The sequence below is a fragment of the Caenorhabditis elegans genome, chromosome X (genome assembly GCF_000002985.6).
Source record: "Caenorhabditis elegans chromosome X".
NCBI lineage: Eukaryota > Metazoa > Nematoda > Chromadorea > Rhabditida > Rhabditidae > Caenorhabditis > Caenorhabditis elegans.
The window spans coordinates 6,244,904-6,260,663 of record NC_003284.9 but is presented as its reverse complement, the minus strand read 5'-3'; the positions used below and the strand labels follow the sequence as shown (position 1 = coordinate 6,260,663).

The 15,760-nt window shown below is 34.7% G+C and overlaps 1 long non-coding RNA gene and 1 other non-coding gene across 2 annotated transcripts; both read right to left on the bottom strand.

Moving 5' to 3' along the window:
* Positions 1-1,687: 1,687 nt before the first annotated feature.
* linc-103 lies at positions 1,688-3,886 on the bottom strand. The gene is made up of 2 exons (NR_102185.1): positions 2,964-3,886; positions 1,688-1,994 (listed from the first exon to the last, which is right to left on the bottom strand). It is a non-coding gene; the product is annotated as a long non-coding RNA linc-103 (long non-coding RNA).
* Positions 3,887-6,878: 2,992 nt separating this feature from the next.
* On the bottom strand, positions 6,879-8,390 carry W05H9.3. The gene has a single exon (NR_132542.1). It is a non-coding gene; the product is annotated as an Unclassified non-coding RNA W05H9.3 (non-coding RNA).
* Positions 8,391-15,760: the final 7,370 nt, after the last annotated feature.

Sequence of the window (15,760 nt, the reverse complement as noted above, 5' to 3'; positions counted from 1 at the left end):
ATCAGTCTTGTTTTTCCAGAAACGTTGCTCTAACTTCATTTGAAAGTGGTTTGAAAACTTTGAATCTACACTCACAAAATTTCAAAACATTCATATCGGTTTTGGAATTGAAAGTTTACCAATGGTCCCTACATTTACTGAAACATTTAGAAAAATTGTTTCATTATAACTGATTCACTACAATTGTTTAAATTTGTTTAGCAACATCAACCCAATTTATATTCAGTTTTATGATATGTGTTGCTACGGGGCTGCTGGTGGCTGCTGCATAAGCAGCCCTAAAAAAGTTCTTATTTTTTTCTGAAAAATGAACAAAATTAAGTGTTTAATCACTTATTCTCCATGGCGCGTATTAGCTTGACCAAATTTCAAAGAAAGGCTCTCATTTTTGTTTGTTTGTTTGCTTTTTTTTTCAATTATGAAATTTGAGAATATATTAATCGCCTGTTAAACTGAGAGAGATTGCAAATGTTTTATCCCAAAGGTGTCAAATAACATCTTTTTTGTCATAAGCAACAAACTATCACAAAATACCTAGTTTTAAATTTCTAGTTTTATTTAATCTGTTGAAACTGTCATAAATTGCTTTTTGCTCATATGAATCATATAATGCTTTTAAATCCAAAATTCAGAGATTAGTTTAGTTACAATAAAAATAGTGGTAGCGTGTTATTCAGAAATAGCCAAATTCTGAAAATCAAAAATTAACGACCGTGGCGCAGAAAATTTGTGCCTGTAGCATTTTGTTTAATTTTGCAAGCTTGAATAGTGATGTTTCTGTATTTTTATTTTGTTATTTTGTTGCTATTCTCTAATTTATTCCTTGTTTAAGTTTTGATAGCTGTTAATTTTCCATATCAACTGTTTTAACAAGCTTTTGGCTGTATTTTTGTCACTTTCCCTGGTTGTCAAATTCTCGTTTCTTATGACAGTGTCCAGGAAATGCATTTTTATTTAATTTTGATCTTTTTTGCACATTTCATTCATTATACTACGTTTTTAGTTTATTTGAATATATTTTAATTGATAGACTCTCGAATACCCCAAGTAATGTAACTACATCTTCTTTGAAAAAACTCTAATTTTTGTTTTCGGCTACTGACAATGAGAACATGGTAATGTCAGATTTTAGCCAAATGTAGTTTTTTCTGAACAACCACAAAACATATTTGAAAAATTTTCAAAAGTTTCTAATTTTGAAGTACGGTTGTGAGCTAGTTCAGTATGATCAAGCCAAAGAATCACTATCTCTTACCTCATTGATCTCATTTTCTTGAACTATATCGACAAAAATAGATATCACGAGCAGATGTTCCTGTCATTATTTGCACGTGACCTCGTATTTAAGCCCCTGTTCTGACCAGATGGGTACATATTTGACAACCGATAACTGCCACCTGCTCAACACCTGTTAATTCCATCATACATTTTTTCTGGGAACATATTTTTTGGTACACTCATGGTGAATGGTGAAGATACATGATTGACATATGTAGATATGCAACTGCTTATGTTTATTGTTTTATGTTTAGACTTTAATGCAGTTTTATTTTGTTTTTGCATACACTGAAATAGTGTAAAAAACAGACTACATTCATACCATTTTCATAACAAATCAAAAAATTGGTATTTGCTGAAGAGAGATATAATTCTTTTTTTTTCAGAACTTGAACAAGCACAAGGCGTGATAATCAATCATTTTATCTGATCAAGTCGAAATTTTTATCAAAGGAAAAAACATCTAGCGAACAACATGTAGTGTTTATCATCTTCATCTCTTTTCCGCCACATTCCAAAATCCCTGTTCATAACGGCAGCCATCCATGAACAATGTCTGAATGCACTCACAAACGAAGAGCGATAACATCGTGTCGTTTAGAAGAACTTGAACGGCAGGGAGGATGTCATCTTCTGTACACTTTCGCATAGCTGTCAAGATCCCTGTTGTAACGGGGGTGCCCAAATTGCCTCTTCGCAATTCAATGCAATTATGGCTGGAAAGTGTGGTACATTCGACCTTTTGAAGGATTAATGGGTCTGCTTGTTGAGTATATAATTTTCTTAACCCAGGCTACCCACCATTTGGTGAAATGCATCAAAAAGTGGTTAATTAGTTGAGTGTCATGAAAGAATACCGAAGCGGTTAGTGTCTTTGTTCCTCTAAACTGAAGCAACAGATGGCTAATGAAAGAGTGGGTGTAGCAAATAAATCTGAAGTCATTTTAAAGTGTTCAGTGGTAAAATAAGAATTTCAAAAAGCACTGAATTTATCAATTACATGTGTCAAATAAATACTGTTTGGAAAGTTTAAACAGTAGTTTTGAATTTTGAAAAGTTTTGAGAAGTAAAATTTAATATTCAATGTCAAAATATTTTTTTATAATAGTTTCAAACCTTTAAGAAATTGTTCTACAGTCGAAACCCCACAAGATAAAATTATATTATTTTCTCACCGATTTACATTTTCACAGATGATTCAATTAGGTGACACATTCAGTGACACTCATTGCTGACTAATTAATAACCTAATTCAAATAGGTGTAATATGTTCTTCTGGAAACCTTTTGTGCATCAACATTTCTGAACAAGCTTTTAGGGAAAAATTTTAATCATGACTTGATATCAAACTGATTTTGTTTTGAAAAACGTCAGAGTTAACCAGTAAATTTTGTATAATTACAGTTATCCAAATTTAGCACAGATACTTATGAAACAATAATAAAAACTTTATTTTTTGATTTAACACAGTCACAGTTTTGGAAAAAAGTCAACTCACAAAACAGTTTTAGATTTTTGAAAAATATAGACCAATACAAAGTTTAAACTTGAACAAAATAGAAAACTTGTAAAAAATATGTTTTTCGTAGATTTTCAAAATTATCAGTGGCATAAAATTGCAACTTTTCGAATAGAAATTCAAAAAAATTGACACATTTTAATTATTTTTTGAAAAGTTTAGGTACCTGTTTAATGTAGCTGCACCCCAATTGTTTTAACAATCAAACGCAAATTCCTTTTGTATTATAAGCAAAAGAATAAAATTATAAGAGAATGTATTTGTTTTTTCTCATTACGATATTTTATTCATTGCAAATATTTTGAAGTACGGTTCCTACACTTTTAGATAATGGAACGAAAACACGTTTCTTTGGTTTTGTATTTTTTTAGGTTTTGTATTTTTGACAGTGTGTTTCCGTTTGTTTCAATCAAGTAATTTAATTACATACATCAATCATGGTCACATAGGATGTATAAATACATATGTTCTGTACCAAAAATTTACAATCCATCCAGAAAATATTGTATTTAATGGAAGCTGTGGTTTCATAAAATGCAAAAGATTGAAAACACAAATTTTATAGTTTTGTTTTCCAGAAAACTCCACAACACCACTTCTTTAACTGTCGTTTAAACGTTTTATTGACCAGCTCCACTTGTTTCGAAATCAATTCCACTTTTATTTTCCCTCTAACAATTTTTTTCAAGTCAGCGATCTCAATCGGCAACAACTAGATTACAACGCAACTTTTGTATTCTGGTCTCTTACAATTACTATAACAAAAAAAAAACTTCCTGGTCATCAGAGATTATCATGCCGACTACCAAAATCTATTAGTTTCTTATCGTAATAGTTGGTAAAGTATGTCAGCAACAGTGGGTTTTGTGACGTAAAAACGCTGGTACCGATTGGCACGGCACGAGCTTAGTATTGCAAAAATAGGATGATTATTTTGTTTGTTTCAGAAATTCCGAACTACATTCGGTCTTCGGCCTGCCCGACAATTATAGTTAATTTGCGGCTATAATCTCCCATTGAAGGAAAAAAGAGCCAATTTTATTCTCCATTTCGGGTGAATTTCTGCTATTTCTGTTTTTTCTGACCATTGGCTATGCATGAAACGTATAAAATTATAATTGTTCTTTCCGACTTCCAATTCAAACTAGTTTTCGATCACCAAAGGAAGGAAACGCTTAATGGTCAAAATCTGATGTTATTGTCGCAATTGAATAGATCTCTGAGCCAATCACAATTGAGAGTGAGAGCAACTGGTCACATACCCCCACATTTTTTTTTATTTTCTTCAAAATGTGCTCTAGTTTCACCGAGCACTGATAACGAGGGCACGAGACAAAGACTCCGCGTCGTCTGATAAAAAATGGGGCTGGTTATTGATAAAACACTAATACCAGAAACAGTTCTTGATTTTTGATCTATTAAAAATAAACTTACCGTATATCCTCTATTAGTTTTGCACCCCTTTGCTCAACTTTGGCAGCTCATATCTCAGTAGTCGTTTGTTCTATAGAAAAGTTGTCAACTGATAAAATATTTGTTAGATGTTTTTCTATAGTATGTAATTTGTTAATTATTCATATGTTTAAAACAAAAGGAGATATGAGCTGTCAAAGTTGAGCAAAGGGGTGCAAAACTAACAGAGGATATACGGTATATAATGAAATTGGAAGGATTGAGATATTGCAAATCAAATATTGCTTTTAAAGGTTTCCAATGTTTCATCACGAGATTTAACTCAGTTGTACGTTTTCTACAAAATATTAACGTTTCAAGTTTCTTGAAATACCATAAAATATTTGTTATTCATATTTGGATGACCTGTTCCATTATATTCCCAAACAAAGAGATTATTCCATACTTTTGTTGCATCACATACTACATTTGGTCCACAATAGGACCACCCAGATGGTTGCCGACACTCGTCTTATAAATCCCTTCTCGCACCACCCTGCCACACCTCACAATGGTCCTGGAGAGCCAACTGTTCGCCATGATGTCATGGAGAGTGAGACCTGTCTTTTTGTTTCTGTGGTGCTCGTTTATCTCTCCCGCTGAGTACAAACAGCACAAACAGACTATACGCACACTTTTGACCTGCTGCCCACGTGCCCCGATCACTTCTTGTTATCGATCACAAGGCGAATTTGTTTATGTGGGAGGCGTAAACGTGTGATCAGATTCATCTGTAGTGCTTGATCACATTTTGTGTCGATCGTAAATAAATTCAAACTTTCTATTGTTGGCAGTGAAAGGATCAAACAAAAACAGATGGGACACGGAAAAAAATATTGACGGATTTCTGAACAGTATAATTGTTAAAGGCGAAGTACGGTCAGTGGGGAAATATTGAGAAAAACATTTCTATAGTGCGAAAATGCTAAAAAAAAATCCCTTCAAACTTTATGGTTTACTTATGTTTCAAACATTAACATTCAAACATGGTTTCGAACATGGGATCGAACATGCGACAGTGCAATAGTTTTTTTAAGTGTCAAAATTTCAGTAATTGCAACTTTGGACTGTGGAAAAATTTACCCACTGATCCTACTCCACCATTAACGGATTCCCAAACACTAAACTTGTGAACATTCAGACGTGAATTCCTTTAAAAATTACCATTAATAGAGTCTCACGTGAAACATGACAAATGAAACTTCCCCTGAACTGATTGAGTATGCATTTATTGCAAGAAAACTCACTTAACATTCAGGAATTCAAATTTGTCATAATTTCTCAATCACCTGCCCGTTATTAGGAAAAAGTAAAAAAAAGAAAAAAAAAGTAAGTAAAAATTAAAATTAAAACCCTGTTCTTTTCAACTCACATCACTTTTTTCAATTTGGCGAAAAAGTGAAGTTATCGACACCTGATCTTCAGTTCAAAAGTCTCTCCAAAAACAAGATCACCTGTTCAAAATTAACAACATTATTGAGCTTGTGACTAACCCTCTAAATATAGATCTATATTCTTCTGATCTATCCAGAGTTCTAGATCACAGAATATCTTATCAAGCGCGAAAATGATAAGCCAATCCTGCGGTACTTTCACTGTTCATTCAACACCTAGGAGGCAATTTAGAAAGTGAACAGGAATTTGTACGTTTGTTGCGGTTTGTTGTGTACTTCGTCTTTCTAAACTTTTTTGTTCAAATGAAAAAAGACGGTATGACGGTTAATGAAACCGGTATTCTTACCTTACTTTATACTGACCAACCAACCCTCAAAAGGGAATCATCAGAATTATTTGTTACAATTTGACTCCTTTCAATTTTTCCAACAGGGCGGATGAAAGGGGAGAAAGATACCAAACACATATTTCCATAGACTATGAAATAGCGTGCTGGTGATGCGAAGCGTTTCGTCTTGTTTCTCTTCTCTTTTGTCACGGAAAAATCAGCGACGCCCGTCCAAATCGATCGAGTGACATGAGGAGGCAGATAGAGAGGCGATCGGGCGAAGAGTCGCAGGAATCGACGAGAAAATCGAAAACACCACATCGTATGTGTGATGGGTAATGACGCAATTTGAATGGATTACACTACTGGGTCGGACTCGTAAAAAACGGTGGGGACTGGTACCATACTTTTCTTCATATTAAGATTTGTTTGTCATTGAGACAAGATTGGGCACACCTGTAGGATTAGTCGGGAGACACCTGAGATGTCGAAATGGATTTTGATTCAGCAGCATTTGAATAAAGAATGTGTTTGAATTAAATGAATGAATTGGCTGACTAATCTCTAGATTACTTAATGCTACAAAATCTAAAATCTTCAAAAAAGTTGAAAATAATTTCTTCCGCCTATACGTTAGAGTAAACAAATACTATTTGCTCTTGAACCTTCCACGAACAAACGCATCACTATAATATTATCTGCGGCGTTTTATGAGGTAATCTGTCGGGTTCCTAGCAAAACCTCAAACATCGAAATGGGAGAAACTAGATGTGTAGAAGATCAATTTGGATAAACAGTTTGCAAAACGAACTTTTGTTATTCTAATTCTGGCCTGAATGTTTCGGTGTAATTTTTCCCCAACTATAAATTGAATCTGTTTTTGAAATGTAGAACACAATAACACAGTTGTGTAGAATTGAAAAATCATTTATTTACTCGTTTTTTTGTGAACACTTTTTTTTGTTTTTTCAATATTCTCATATTAATTAGAATAAGAAACCAGTAATAATATACAAACAAATTAGCAACACTGGTACAATCAAATGATAGGAGAAAAAAGAAAAATGAAACAACAAAGCATTTGAAAGAAGAACCGATAAGTTAAATTTGTGTCATAGTGACAACAATTGAAGGCAAAAAAAGGAAGAAAAATGAGAACATTTTGAAGTTTTTTTGTGCAGATCAACTGCCTGAGAAATTTTCGGAGGCAAATTTTGTCAATTTTTTTTGTACATTTTCGGACAATTTTGACACGAAAGCAGGGGCAAAAGAATTCAAGAGAATTCACTGGCTAATTGTCAAGATATTTTGTCGAAATGCGCTTGGCGCACTGACTAACAATAGTAGCTAGAGTATTCTCATGAAACCTGTCAAATTTACAAAACCTAGAAAAAGGCCAATTAAAGTATAGAGAAGCTAAATCAATGACTTAGAATTATGAAATAGTCTTCCGAGAGCAAGAAAAATCAAAAAACCAACTCGGAAAATTCAAATTGATTGTAATTTTGTGAAGTACTTCAAGTAGCGATGAAGAATGGGCACAGAAGCATTATGACCAACTTCCATTTGGTCCACCGTATGACCGGAAGCAAGGGTCTCTTCTGTGTCCAAACCCAATCTTTTAACTTGATAAATAATTAACAAAATTACAATTTTTTGAAATAATCCTTTCAAAAAAGTTCGAAAATTTTGGTAGTAGCGATATGAACGCTGGCCACCCAAAGGGAACCTCCATTTGGTCCACCGTATGACCGGAAGTGTGCGTTGGGATGCCAGCGTTCAGATGGCTCACAGTTAGAAATGATGCAAAACTTATTTTGTGTTGATTTTGAAATTTCTCAGTCTCAGGCAAAAAAAGAATAATACCGAGAAGCTGATTCTAATGGTGAGATGAGTGCTAACCAACTCAATTGAACCTCCATATGGTCCACCGTATGACCGGAAGTGTAGCTCGAGCATGAAAGCACTCAAAGCACAACATTTTCTGAACTCAACTACTCAATAGATGTGAAAGCTACTAGAAAATTGGAGAAAAGGAAATTGAAAAGGAGAAAAGAAAAAATGGATGAATGTGGCAAACCAATCTAATCGACGACTGCAGATGTGGCGGGTTCCTTATCGAGCTTCTTGGCGGATTGAAGACCAGCTCCAGATTGTCCGAAAACACACGAAAATGGAAGTTGATGGCATGGCAAGATAGCTTTCGGCAGAATAATTTGCATTCAGCGAAGGCAATTGATGTTTGGCAAGTCAGAAATTGAAGAAAAGAATGGAAGTGACCGTAATAGCTATGAAGCTTGAAGTGCTTCAATGGAAGAAAGTAGCTCAAAAGACATCACGAATCCTTGCCGAACAGTGCTGGAGCACCAAAAGGTGCACACCAAAACCACCAAGCAAACTGGATCCGATGTGTGCCTGCTCTCCTCCCCCTTCTCCCTTTTATACGGAGGAGGCCGTGAGAGGCGGGGCGTCGGCCCACTGCCCTCCCCCCTCGCTGTTCTCTCTCGTGTACTGGGGCTGCCTATCCTTTTTTGCGAATAATTTCGAATATGCATTTAGTAGAGACTGTATAGGACAGAGAGATAAAGACAGTAATAATGATTATGTAGCAGGCACGCCTTAATTTTGTTGCAAACTTTCGAGGATTTTCGAAAAAAAAAATTAAGTGAAAACGAGAAAGTTGCAGAAAATGTTGTAACAATGTAGCATAACAATGAGGTGTAAAAGTGAAGAGTATGTAAAAATTGTAAAATTTTTCACAAAGTGAAAGTAGTAAAAAAAAATTACAAATCAGAGACTGGCTTCTGCCTGTTAATTTTTTTTGTTTCCATCAAGTTGCCAGGGGAGATTCCTCAATTCTTCTAGATTCATATCGTAAGAATTTGCGAATTCCTCTTTGTTTTGAGTGCCCCGGATATTTATCGAAAAGTCACATGGTTCCAAGAACTTGCTTGTATCTACCACCCCGCCGCCTGCCGCTTTGATGAAACATCACAGACGCGGAGATAAACTAGAGATCAAATCAGGTAATTCTACCGTCTTATCAATTTTGAATATTTTTTAAAAATTCAACACTTTCAAGTTGCTCAAAAATTTTCGCGCGGGTTGCATCGTATTTATTTTATCAATCTCTTCCCCCGGAGTACTCATAAGTTTGTTCAACAGATCAGACAAATCCTCCTCCTTCGTAGACGGCTCATTCGGGAGTTAGATGACTCTCTCAAAACAAGATTTTGTGTGAGCGTCGGTTTTCGCACACGGATTGGGTAAATCAGTAATAATCTAATTGAGTTGTAGTCCTTTGATGTAAATCGAATAATTTCTGCACAGCTTCTAAACGTAGTTTTGAACACAATTTCTTCGTATCTAAGACCAGCTTCTGTACTTGAACTACAACTATGAGTCAGAAGTATCATGCGTAATGACCTTATCGAACTCTGCCTGCATACCAAATGAGACACGTTCGCCCCGTTCCCCTCGGCGGAGTCTGGTCTTGGTTCGCACTTTCAGTTTTTCTAGTGTATCATCTTTTTTGTTCTATTTCAATCGTCGAGCCCTTCCAATCTAATCCAATTCCCTCCTGTCCCTTGCAACTTCCTGTGTTTGTGAGGGTGGGCTCCATTTTAGTGAAGAGCATCTAATCAACTTGTGCATGTGTACGCTTCCTTCTTTTCCTTTTTTTTGCACAAAAAAGGGACCCTAGACTCTGAACCAAACATCAAACTGCCCTCCAAGACGTCCACTGAGTTTTTGAACTAGATGAAATTTGAGAATTCACTGAATGAGATTATATTTTTCCCCATGCTGGAAGAGATTTGATGTGTGAACAGGAAGAAGGAAATCAGAGTAATTTAGAAGAAAACTGAAAAAATTAACAACCGCCTACCCTTAAGGCTCAGAGATTAACGATTAACTTTTTTTTTTGACAAACATAACCCTTTTATCTTTTCGTTTCTTGTCACGGGGAAGACACCGGTGACGCTGAAGAGACCACAGGTATAAACCAGACAAACAATAAACAATGCGATCATCAATTTTAAACATCACAATTTCCTTGAAATTTCGAGGTTTGATTCGCAAACCCTAAAAATTTCCAGATTATTCTCAATTTTCGATTTGATGCGAAAAGTTTCGAAACTACCTGCAGCTCTCGTCACCTACATAGGTTCGATAAGTTTCGAATTGTTTCGAAAATGTCTTCATTTTTTCTACTATCTCTTTGCGGGAGGACAACCTGCGCATCCTCTAACCCGCTTGCTCTTTCACCTCCCGCGAAGGATTACATCATCCCGTGGGAGAAGGACGAGAACGGAGATAGAAAAAAAAACGAAGAAGAAGATAATAGACAAGAAGCTCATTAGAAACATGCAAGAGGCGCAGGGGTTGTGAGACAATGAATATAGTGCCCGCCGGGGTGGGCGAGAAGAGAAATGTGTTTTTTTTTCGACGCGGCGCGACAAGCCTTCTTGTCGAAGACATTGGGTAAGAAATCTACGGCGTCGTGGGTGGTGGTTCCGACGATACCTGAATTCGAAAACATCGAGGCCAGAAGCGAGAAAGAAAGGGCATTTTCAAATTAAATTTTTTTCGTCAGAGGGAGTAAGGAAAGATTGGAAAATTACCAAGAACTTTCAAGAAAATTCATAATTCTTCCTATGTTTGCTGTAAAAATCGGCTGCCAGTAAAGACTATATTGAAAATTGCTTCTATAGTGATAAAATGTTCAAATATCAAAGGAAAAATTTTCAAAAGTTTTTGAATTTTTATATTCACGGATAGAAAATGATGAAAACTTACCACACCTGACTTATTTTTAAAAGCCCAAAAACAGATTTCTCTACGAGTTTATAAGTTTAATTTCGTTTCAATCGTTCGTATTTAATCAGTTCAGGAATTAAAATTTGAAAAACTTCTAGAGTTTAAAAAAATCCACATCTTGGAAAGTTTTACCAAAGCTTTCTGTTAATGTATATCCAGACTAAAATCCCACTTACTCTAGAAAATCGGTGATTTTGTATTCACTATCAGACAGGTATTAAACTTTATTTCGTATTTTCTTTTTTGAGGATTTTTGATTTAATAATGATTTAATTTCATTTAACAAATAAATTCAGCAATTTCGACATTTATATCAATTGTTTACCCTTTTTTTCTCAAATTCATTTCTTATCAAAAATTCCTGTAGTCGTACCTAGTGCGTCATCTTTCTCATCTATGAACTTGCCATCTTAAATGAATCACTAAATCGGCGAAGACATGAAGACGGTACCCTTTGCATCACGAAGCCAAACAAAAATATTAAGCTAAGAAAAATAAAAATACTACGTCTGATTCTTGGTTGCCCCTTATCTTTTTTCGTATTTGATGTCTTTGATGTGTGTGAAAAGTTGGTCAAGCAAAGTACAAGGACTCGAGAGTGTCAACGACATACTTATGAATACACATGAAGATGTTTCACGTTTTCGCTCGTCTTTTTCCTTGTCTACATACTTCCTACCATCCTTTTGTTGGCTCAAAACGAATTATTCATAAGTGGGAGAGTCTTTTTGTGTTTTCACTGGCTGCCATTCAGCGCCATGCTTCATTTTTTCTCCCACATAACAACAAGTGTCATCAAGACGAGCATTATCTGCTTCTATCTCTTTCGCAACTGTGATAAAAAAGGGAAAAGTTCACGGATCATTTCGTTGCTTCTCCTTCTTTCGAAACTTTTCGAAAACGTCGATTGCAAACTTTTTTGTCGAAGGAGGCGATGCAAAGCTTTGACGTCCCAGGAAGGAAGGGTGTGGAAACGACACAAGTTGAAATTCTTCTTAAAGTAGACTTCACCTTCTTCTTCTCGTTTTCTCCTTTTCACAGAATCTTTTCAGGATTTCCGCTCCTTGGATTGCAAATGGAGTGTGTTGTGAAAGCACTTTGTCTAGGGACAAAAAAGGGAAGTGCAGTAAAAGTGCGAATGGACCCACATTCTTGCACATTTATTGAAAAAAGAGGATCTTGTGTCAAAACCTAAAAGCCTAGAGATTCTTATATTAATCCCGGTTCTAGTATATTTTTGGAACGCATTTTGAAGTTCTTTGCATTTTTAGGCTAAGAAAATAACCAATTTTAAAGGTGAACTATGTTTAATGGGATACTGATTAAAACTCTGCATCGGAATAGTTTTTAATTAAACTTTAAAGCCTAAAAAGTGAAAATGCACATTACGTTCAATCGAAAACGAGTACCATAATAATTGATAACAATCTACGCTCACGGAGTATCTTCAGGTTAATCATTAGTTCCGTCTTGGATTTTCATGTTGTTGTCAGCGTCTCAGACTGATAGCTACCGATAATCTAATTATTATTCAACCAGGTTCAGTTTTTCTTCTTTTTTTCGAGCATAAAACCAATACTTGAATAAGATTAGACTTATAAAAAATCTATTGAATTCAAAGATTTCTTAGGTTTTTGCAGCAAGCGGGTTATTAATAATTCATATTATGTGGAAACCGCTTGGCTGACTAATCTGGTGGAGGCACAAACTAAAAAAAAGGAAGAATTGAATTTTGAAACACCCGGAAAAAAACTGAACTGAATTGTATTCAATTTTGTTTCGAAATTGAGTTCCAGACCAAATTGAAAACCAATTTCCCGTCTTTCAAATGAGCTTTCTCCTCTCGTTTTTCTCCTTGAGCCAGTGACTCACGATTTCTAGACCAAGACTCGGTGAATTATAAAATAATTGCAATATGTTCCAAGAAAAGGAAGGAAGTGAGTTGGAGTTCCTTTTAAAAACTAACAATGTAACACAAAAAATCCAGAGCATTGGTTGAGGAGGTGGCAATTTGATAGGCTCACAGAGGAGCCCACAGAACAAAGATGAACTTCTGGTAGTCTAAATCAAGATCATGTTTCAGACTACATGTTTGCTCACAACTTGCTCACAGTTTTGTTCTTTCCCCTACACTCCCCTGTTCCTTTTGAAACAGTCACTGGGTGTGATGAATCACAATCAAATAGAAACAGTTTGTGACGTCAGGAATATAGGGGGAGGGGGGGGGGGTACTCATTTTTATGCATAAAACAACTAGGGACAACTTAATTTTTTCTCTTGTGTGTAAAACCGAAACAGTCAAAGGTCAGAGTAAGAGCAATTTGCTCCGTAAAATAATTATTTTCAGTTTTCTAACCCACTTTTCCAGTCGGAGAATAAATTCAATTGTGACATAGAGCCTTGACAATCATCGTGTCTTATTTTCTTTCCAATTGTAAGCCATACTACTGGTTTTTACTCTTTTGATACAAACTCATTTTTTATGTTTGCTCCGGTTACATACACATGTCAATTATTCAAGAGTACGGATACATGTAGCAAACATTCTGTCAATTATATATTCTGGAAAAAGTATATACACGGGGTGATTTCAATTTCGGTTTAGATTTTAATTTCCAGTTTCTATTTTCAGCTTCCTAAGAATCAGTCATTTTCAGATTGTGGTTTTGGTCTCTAGGAATCCCAGCGAGATTAATTTTTTTGTGAAGGCATTGACGCAAAAGGGCAACTGGGCTGAGAGGATGAGGGAAAATGAGCAGAAACCAAGTCTGTGCTCGACATGTCTTAGAAAAGGATTTACGACTTCGTCGGAAGAAGTTGTCAGGGAGATTTGAAAATGTTCTTAAAAGGGAAATGTGAATTTGAAACAAAATAGACAGTCAGGAAAAAATAAAATTAACCTTCCGGTACGGGTTTGTGGAAACCTGCCACCGGGCAGAAAAAAACGTTATAACACTTAGTATACATTTTTGAAAAGGTATATAGGTTCAGTGAAGAAAAGTAATCATGATTCATAATTCTAGACGTGGAAACAATTGTGTAAACGTTTTTCTTTGAAAATTTTGAACTTTGTACATTTTGATTTTCTGAATATATGTGTGGTTTATTTACTATTACAACCTGTTTTTGTACTTTTTACTACGTTTTTAAAACGCAAACATTTTTTTCGTTTAACATTTCAACAATACTCTATTTAAGTCATATGATACTTTTGGCATTCTTCTTTTCTTTCCCAAAATCTTTCTTTCCTACACATTCGAAACCTCGATAAAATCATTTAAGAACAACACCAAAACTCGCGCAGGTCTTAATTTATTCGTCGGTAGCCGTTTTGTTTTTCTTAAAATGGGCATTTTTATGACATCTGAAAGACACGACAGCGTTAACGTCGCTATAAAAATTCATTTCCTCTTACTTTGTCTGAACTGAGTTAAAAAACATGAACTCATCGAGCTCAATAAAACCGAAAAGTGCAAAACAAAATAGACAGTGGTTCCGCGTTTTGAAAACAACTTATTTTGCTCAAAAAGTAATTTTAGTGATGTATGACTTGGCTTTTTAATATATAGAACCAAATAGCGGAAGTTTTTTATTTACTTAAATTGTATTTAAACACAATAAAAAAATCAAACAAGCAATAGATCTTCAGAGACAATAACCCGGAATGACAAAATAGAATTCATGTTATGTTACTTCTTTTATTTCCATTTCCCACATCTCATTTATGCTGGGTGTCTTCTCATTTCCGGAATGGAATCAAGATAGAGACAGTGTCAGGCATTTACCTATTCAAAAGAAAGAAGATCATATATAGAAGAGACGTTTTTCCGCAAGTATTCAATTTCAAAAAGGTCGTGAAGCTTTGGGATGGAGTCTGAAATGTTTTCGTTCTAAATGTAGTTTCCAGAAAAACATATTTTGAGAATAATAAAGTTCATTTGGTTTTTTTGTTCGAAAAGAAAACACAAAACACTGCATCAGACAGAAAGTCAACCAACTAATAACATGTTTAAATAAATTTTCGAACATGAATTCTCAGAATGTAAGTATACATTTTTATTATCAACAGATTTCAATCATTATCTGAATAGAAAAACATATAATCAACCGATGAGAAACTTGGCGACCACTCCCACGCAATGACTCACTCAATAAGTGTTGACTTTTCAGGCTGGCTCACGTGTTTTAATGAGAAAAACCTTTGTGGGTTGCAGCAAAGAACAGGTGAATATTTTCGGAAATGAGGGATTATTAAAAAACTTAAACAAACTTAATTTATTCCTTCTTGAATAAAATAATTTGAAGTCGGATTGAAATGAAAAAGGGATTAGAAAGCTTTACATTCCATATGAAAATTTTATTTTTTATGTCTTTTTTTCATTTTTAATGAGATATTTGAAACTAAATGTAACAAAGGTTGGTTATCATTGGTGGAAAAATGAATACAAACGACATAAAAAGACAATGTAAATGTATCTAGCCCAAAATGTATGCAATATTTTATTAAGTTTTATGAGCGGAATATGAGTATTTTACGGTCATAAAAGTAGATGAAAATGATTCTGAAATAACTCTCCAACTTATGCTATAATTAATTAAGGAATAAAATGTATTGTATCAATTTGCTACTTTGATAGCTAAAATTGACACAATATGCTTCTGTTCGAAAGTTTTTGGAAGATTCAGCAATACGAAGTCTGTAAAAACATTTCAAATTAATTTTAAACTACTTTGTTAATTTACAAATTTTCCCACATCGTTATTCGGGATGATGTACCAATTGAAAAATTGAGTACTTGAAACCTTCGACTAAATTTTGTAGTAATCTTTATAGATATTTTGATTTCAATTTTTTGTATGATCTATACATTTTCCATACTCTATTATTTTTTTAACAGTTTTCCAGTTGAGACTTAAGTCTTTCTAAGTTCTTTCAAAATGGGAAAACTAGTTGAGCATCTTTGGTAACG